Here is a 7,688-nt window from a genome sequence, read left to right on the forward strand (position 1 = left end):
TAAGAAAAGGTAGCAAAGGGTGACTCAATGTTTGTCATATGTCGGTGGAGCGTGTATGGTTTACCGGCACATCGAATAGGTGACTGTAACATGTGAGGGCACCATGTAAGTTTGCATGTTTATTCACACCCGCTTTGTGATCCTCGGCATCCCAGTCACAAACAAGAGGGGCATATCGAGATTTAAACATGCCATTGAAAGTTCAATGAATCTCAAAGGATCTAGGAGTTTTCATAGATTTAAAACTTAAATTTCTTTTTCGTTTTTCGTGGTGGAAATTAGTGAATCATCATTCACCTACCTTCAAATATTCTTCAATTAGGGTTACGTCATCCCTCTCCCGAGTTGTAGAATATTGTGTTGGGTCCTAGCCTTAGTATTTCATTTGGGTGAATTACTAAGGACTCAATCAATCAACTAATTTGAATTCGTTTTCTCCCGTATTCTAGATGTCAAAGTTCGACAACTATGGTTTTCCCACTTCCCGTGGAACAAGCGTTCCACATGAAGATGATATTCCACGATTCGATCGAGCAACAAGAAATCATGCTTCACTTCCTCCTCCTCCTCCAATTATTCTCCTTAATCCACAAGTTCGAAGGCTTGAAAAGTTCAAGATCACTCAAGCCCTTTTGGCAAGTAAACATAAAGAAGGAAAGTTGGTGTGTACACACGTCCTAGGGATGAAGTCACACATTGATAGGTTAAGAATGTTGGGATCCGTTGTCTGTGAAGAGATGGCTGTTGATTGGGTTCTTCAGTTACTTCCTAAATCATATAGTGAGTTCGTAAGAGAGTACTATATGATGAACTGCGACGTGACCCTTATAGATCTCACCTATATGCTTATTGTTGCTGAATCAGCAATGATTTGGCGCAATAAAAAAATAAAGTTGATCGGTGAATCTGCATTCAAGAACTCTATGGATATAGACAATGGCAACGAAAGATATGCTATGATCGAAAAGTTTGATCACAAGAGAAAGACAATGTCTGAAGAAGTTCCATGTCATGTTCCAAAAGAGTCAATTTGCTTTTATTGCCAAGAGAAAGGGCATTGGAGACGAAGCTGCCCTATTTACCTAAGAGATATAAGAGATGGGAGAGTCAAAACGTATGGCTTTGCTTTAGGTAAAATCCATTGTCTAACTCTTTTAAGCTTCTATTCTAGATTCTTAATACATAATGTGATAAGATTACAATTGATGTTTTGTAGGATTGAAGAAAAGAAAGGAAGCTTAAGGGAAGAAGTGAGCAAAATCTAACCGTGAAGGAATGGATTTCGATCGCATTTCTCGAAGATTAGATTCTTGAGCTACTACTTAGAGTTAGAATTAGATTGCTAAGAAAGATGTATTAGCATAGTTTTTTAGTGAATTGCATTGTAAGGACAAATTTTTCTGCAATAAATAAATTTTTATTTTATATTATTTATTTATCCTTGCAATGGCATATACGAAAAATTGATGTTTGAATACTAGCAATAATGGATTTGGTTCTTATTCTGTTATTTATGGAAAATCAAGAATTTACCAAATAGGGAGAGTTTCTCATCGCCCAAGTTTCAATTGGACAGAAACTTGGAATCATGCAACTTGGTTGCACGATGAATGAGAAATTTCATATTTGGAAATTAGACTAATTCATTGACAAAGTGTCAAGTGAAGGAGATCGAGCACACAAAGTTGCGTGTTGGTCAAGTCCACCATAAGAGTAACAATGATATTCATCATGATTTACTGAAGGTTTAGTAAATATGATTATACTTACAAGATTAAGTGTAATTATGAATTGATTGAAAAAAGTTTAAATCAATAGCAAAACGAATAAAAAGAATCAAGTAGGCAGAAAGATAAAAGTTTCTCCATTCTAAGAAGAAGGGAGAGTACCTTTAATGCTTTATGATAGGTCTTAATCATTAAGAACCATATCTCAATTGATCCTCTAAGTGAGTCTTAGTACAATTGTATGTCTAAGAAGAGGAATCAAGAATTGAAGAAATGGTTAAATCAAAAAAGTCAATCATAGTTCGTTCCAAAACAAGTCTCAGAGTTAAGATTGTGACCACTACTAGAAAATAGGCCTTTAATGACGCGCAAACAATGACACGCGCTGATAGACGACGCGCATTTGTACGTGCCCTAAAAAATAATGTCAGCTTTGCAAAATGTGAAGGATAGAGGGCGCGCATTTTTGCGTGCCCTGAAATTAATGTCCAAAAAAAAACACGAAAGGCACCTACCATAAAAAGCGCATCGTGTAATGATGTCGCTTTATATTTTTTTTAGGAAGGCGCGTTCTCACTTTTTTTTAATCGGCGATGGTGGGAAATGAAATCCCAAAAAATTAAACACCTGCCTACTTCTCTCATTCTACAATCCTCTAACAAAGAACCCGAATTCTATTGTGAGTCTGTCAATCCTTTTAAAGCAACTCTTCTTCCTGTACCTTGATCAGCACTCTCTCTACCTTCTCTTTGCAAGCCCTAAGCCGCCATCACCAGCATCGAAACCCATCAGCTCTAAGCGGCCATGGATTCTATAAAGAGTGTTTGTCGCCAAGTCTCCATATGCTTTCATCAGCACCATTCGACGAATAGAAATAGGGCTTTGAACCACTTCTCAATAAAATGTTCAGAGAGATCCAACAGCTCCTCTCACGCAAAACACCTTCGATTGAAGGTTATGTGACTCCTTACATCAGTGGCATTCGATTGAAGCTATTTTAGCAGACACCTCCATTTCGCTCCTCAATAAATTGTTCAGAGTGATTCAACAGATCCAACAGCTCCTCTCCACTCCCCCATTTCGCTGGGGGCCCTGGTACCATCAATTTCAAATTGCACTTCATCTGAAGCTTGTTGATTTCTTTTGGATCCGAATTCAAGTTCCGTGTTCTTCTTTGGCAATTTGGAGGTGGAATTCAGGTTGTATTACAGGAGAGTAGAGGAAGGGAAACAATATCCATTACTTTGTAGGAGATTAGCTAGCCTAAACGAAGAGTTCATTTCACATAAAATTCCAACAGGTGGGTTCGATTTCATCTTCGGGAAGAGGATTGAACAAAAACTCATCGATTACAATGTAGATTTGGTTCAACCTGCAAATTCCATCACCCAAAGGACATCATAATTACAGCAACTGAGGTAGAAGATGGTAATGGTGAAACTTTTACAGTTGGTGGTGGGGCAAATGGCAATGGGAATTTGGAACTTTCAATTACCCCTTTTGCCCCTGCCATGTTGCATAACTCAAAAGGCCTCCCCATTAGACTGGTAATACTTTTGCATACATTTGAATCATGATTCAAAAAATTTCTTTCAAGCATAAAAATGACGTCTTTACCCCTTGTTTCTTGATTGCTCAAATAGGGAGAAGTGGATTGTCCTTTCTACCTTAAAACTGGCAGGTTAGTAAATTTGATTTGTTAATTTCGAGTTACTAAATAATGTGTCCTTTTTTTTGATATAGTTGCAAATATGGTGCCACCTATCGCTATAATCATCCAGAGAGATATGGTAGGTCTACATCAATTATCAATATGTTTTCTTGAGGAAATTAAATATATCTTGCTTGATAATTAGTTTTGTAATGTTTGGTGCAACAATAAATCCAGCTGGCGCCATTGTGTCAACTCCTGCTGGTAATTTGATTTTTGGTATGGTCAACCCAATTTCTGCTGTCATGCAAACTGTGGACCCACGAATTGCTCCAACAACGGTAAAGTAGAGATTATTTGGTTCATGTGCTTAGCTTTTTTTTTCTTTTTGGTTTAGGTCCAAAAACAATTCTATTACAATTTTGGTTCTTATGTTGTGGTTTCATAACACTTTTGGTCCCTGAATCAACTAAATTTCTGAAAATGACCATTTTGCCCACAACAACAATCCATCTCTTTCCTAGAGAAACCCTAACCAAATTCAACCAAATCCTATATAAATCAAACCAACCCAAAGTCAAAGTTAATGATCTAACACCAAAATTCAAAACCAAATCAAATAGCAATGAAGAACAGAAGCACAAGGACCAAAATTTTAATTACTCTTTAGAAAAAATGAGAATGGTATTTTGATAAAACCAAGTTATTGGATGAAAATAAAAATAATAAAAATGAGTTGGAAGTATTTCAAATTTCATTCTTTATTTAACTTTTGTTGCAGCTTGGTTTGGGTCCAACAGTCTACCCTCAGAGACTTGGTCAGATGGAATGTGATGTGAGTATTTATATAATTTCATCTTCTAATCAAATCTTTTTTTTTATTTTTCCCTTATTTGTTTTATAAATTTGCTCTTGTAGTATTATATGAAAACTGGGATATGCATGTTTAGAGAGAGATGCAAATATAATCATCCTATTGACAGGTCAGCACATGCACAGTCAGCAAAAGAATCCCAACTCAGTGTCAAGCTTACTCTTGCTGGTCTTCCAAGGAGAGAGGTATACCTTGTTTTATTATTCATATTGCACTCAAATTTCTATAGAAAAAAATAACCACACCATGACAAAGGGTATTAATGGAAAAACACAGCAAGTTATATAATAAGAAGATTCCATATTTACCCTTGTCATACCTCATAATGCATATTTATAAAAAAATAAACTGGTAGAAAAAGTAAATAGAATACTACCTACTTCATTTGATTACGACAATTGACAAAGGGTATTATTGGAAAAGAACTTGTTATGCATTGGATTTCTTGCATTTGAAAAAGACATAAATGCCCTTGATGTCTACATCATTGAACAGGGTGCAATACACTGCCCATACTACATGAAGACAGGGGCTTGAAAATATGGGGTGACATGCAGGTTTGATCACCCACCACCTGGCGAGGTTATGGTGGCTGCAACATCACACGGACCATCTGATGATGTCAAAGAAGAATGAAATTCCGACTCTGCCCCTTTTGACCTTTCATCTTGGATTTTTTAAAATGTTTGTGGTTTGATTTGATAATCGCCACTTTTCTTTTTTTCTTATTTGTTGAGAAGCTTTTAGGTTTGAATTTTAATTTATATGATCAAGAAAAATGTTACATTTAGCAATTTACTTGCAAAACTTTCTCTCGACAATGTGGTACATTCTACCTGGTGCATAAAGTCTTCTAGGATCAGAAAGCTTCTTTATTTCGTCCCACAAAGTCTCTTATTCAACTGCGTGTACACCTTGTAATAGTGTGGCTTAATATCTGACAGTCAACTCCTATTTGTTTCTTCAATGATATTATTTTCCGAGATATGTGGATGGTCTGTGTCCAGTTCTGTTATTCTGTTTGACACTCATGATAACCTTGTTCATGAAGCTACTAACAACAGGGGTGCTTCTGTGACATGCCAATATTTCTCATCTTACTTCTCTGTTGTCTTATTTGCTAGTATGTCTGTTCTTATACATAATTTTTTTTGCAGGTTATAAGCCCCGAGCTTACATTCTATAATTCATCAAAATATGTAGGAGAGTCTTCTCTCTTCACAAATAACTTTTTGCATGCAAGATTAAATGCCTTCTTCAGTTCTCGCTTTCTTGCCTTCATGAATTTTGTTGATTAAATTTCACGGGTGCCTTAAATTTGTATTTGGTCCTTTTCATACTAAAGTTAGTGTTGCATGTTACTGGATGATTAGGGTATTGGAAAAATGCTTATAAATTTGTTCCTTTCTCTGGCATATAGGTACTGGAACTCAAACATGATTTTGCGATAGTCCATTTATAATTTTTCTTATTGTTTTCTATCCCTAAATGAATGTCTGGCTTCTAAATACGGTTAAACATGGATAAAAGCTTTGGGGATTGTTCAATTCCACAAGTCGAATGCTGATATAACGAGGAGTTGGAGTTATCTGAAGCAACTGGTGAGGAAGATGCTTCTAATATACAGTTGAATTCCAGTCAATCAGGACAAAAGCAGCTAATAGGTATTTGTTGACCTGAAAATATTTTGTTGCAGATCCTCCATAACTCTCTTGTAAGCTTATAAAGACAAACATGTTTCTACATCGCAATCGTAAAAATCAGACTATTGATGAGGTTATTTGTTTTATTATTTATTAGATCTAACATGTAGTGTGTTTGCTAAAATGTGTGTTCTGGAAATGACTATTAGATCATGGTTTCCCAGTGTAATCCGTCATTAGATGGGCGCATGGGATGTCGGGATGAATGTCTTATTAGGATGCTGAATATAGAATGTGTAAAGGGAACATGCCCCTGTTGAGATTTATGTTCAAATCAACAGGTTATTTATAATTTAAATTTTGAGTGTAAATATAATTTCATTTTTTTTTACATCTTTTTGTAGGTGCTTGATATGCCTGCTTATGAGGCTTAACAAAAAGAATGTGCTCGAAAGGGTCATAAGCATTTCTATTTCATGACATTGAATGGCAGTGAGGTTAGTATGCCCTTTAAATACACCTTTTGGATGAGATAAACAACATTTTATTTCAGATTTTAGACTATCATTATGCATAGTTTTTGTACTTATTCTTATTCAAATGTTGATAAACAACATTCTATTTCAGGTTATTTTTGTCTCTGAGAAACTTGTAATTGGTGTGGGCTATGACTGCAATCCCATGGTTTTTGCAACAGACAGAATAAGATCATACAGAGTAGGAAGGTTGATCCGATCACAATATACATGGAGGCTGATGAAGGAGACAATTACACACATATTCCAGTAAGAAACAGAGTTGGATGATTATTTGTTAGTTTTATAGGAATAGCAATGTATTATTTTTGTTTAACATTTGAATGATTATTTGTATGACATTTTGTGCAATTTATTTTATTTTGTGTATGAAATTTTATTTTATATTATGCAATGGATTGTATTTTTTGTATATGGTATTTTATTTTCTATTATGAGATATTAAATACAAATTTAATTTGAAAATTAGTAAATCTATAAATAATATATTTTTTTAAACATTTAAAATTATGATACGCTAAAATGTGTGTCATCTTCATTTATGACATGGCCTTTCTTGACAGGGGCTTTCTTGATACCCATTGCCTATCATTAACACGCGCGTCGTAAGGTTACGACACGCGAATGCGTTTCGTCTTCCTTTATGACAGGGCCTTTCTTGATACGCATTGCGTGTCGTAAATGGGCGTCGTAATTGCGCGTCGTAATTGCGCATCGTAAATGAGCGTCGTAAATGCGCGTCATCTCTCTTTATGACAGGGCCTTCCTTGACACGCATTTGCGCGTCGTCTGAGCCATTTACGACGCGCAATGAGCGTCGTAAAAGGCTGTTTTTCTAGTAGTGGAGATTGAATGATAAGTATAAAGAAGGTTTATAACATTCATTAAATGTGGAAGGTTGTGATGTCATGGATAAGACAAAGACCAACTAGGACCAATTTATGAAGTGTTTTGATAAAAGCTACACTAACTCTTGAATATTTGTTTGTCAAGAAATGGTTATTGACAAGAGAATCTTATATGTCAAGGAGTCCATGGGAGTTTTAATGGTCTTGAAAGGTTTCAAGAACAAATCAAATAAACCTTATCGATCATCACTAGCACACGATTTGAGGTTTACAACCTATCGTGATGACATTATTTTGTTTCTTTGCTGTTCCAATTGAGTTAATTGTGCATGTGAGTTCTATGAGTTCTCATTTTGAACGCATAAAAGGCAAGGCACCTTAATCAATGAAAGGTCCATTGATAGGATAG

General features: G+C 35.6%; 1 pseudogene; it reads left to right on the plus strand.

The window, feature by feature from the left end:
- Positions 1 to 3,082: 3,082 nt before the first annotated feature.
- Positions 3,083 to 4,888, plus strand: LOC111912288 (zinc finger CCCH domain-containing protein 37-like; annotated as a pseudogene).
- Positions 4,889 to 7,688: the final 2,800 nt, after the last annotated feature.

The sequence above is a fragment of the Lactuca sativa genome, chromosome 7, assembly GCF_002870075.4.
Source record: "Lactuca sativa cultivar Salinas chromosome 7, Lsat_Salinas_v11, whole genome shotgun sequence".
Taxonomy (NCBI): domain Eukaryota; kingdom Viridiplantae; phylum Streptophyta; class Magnoliopsida; order Asterales; family Asteraceae; genus Lactuca; species Lactuca sativa.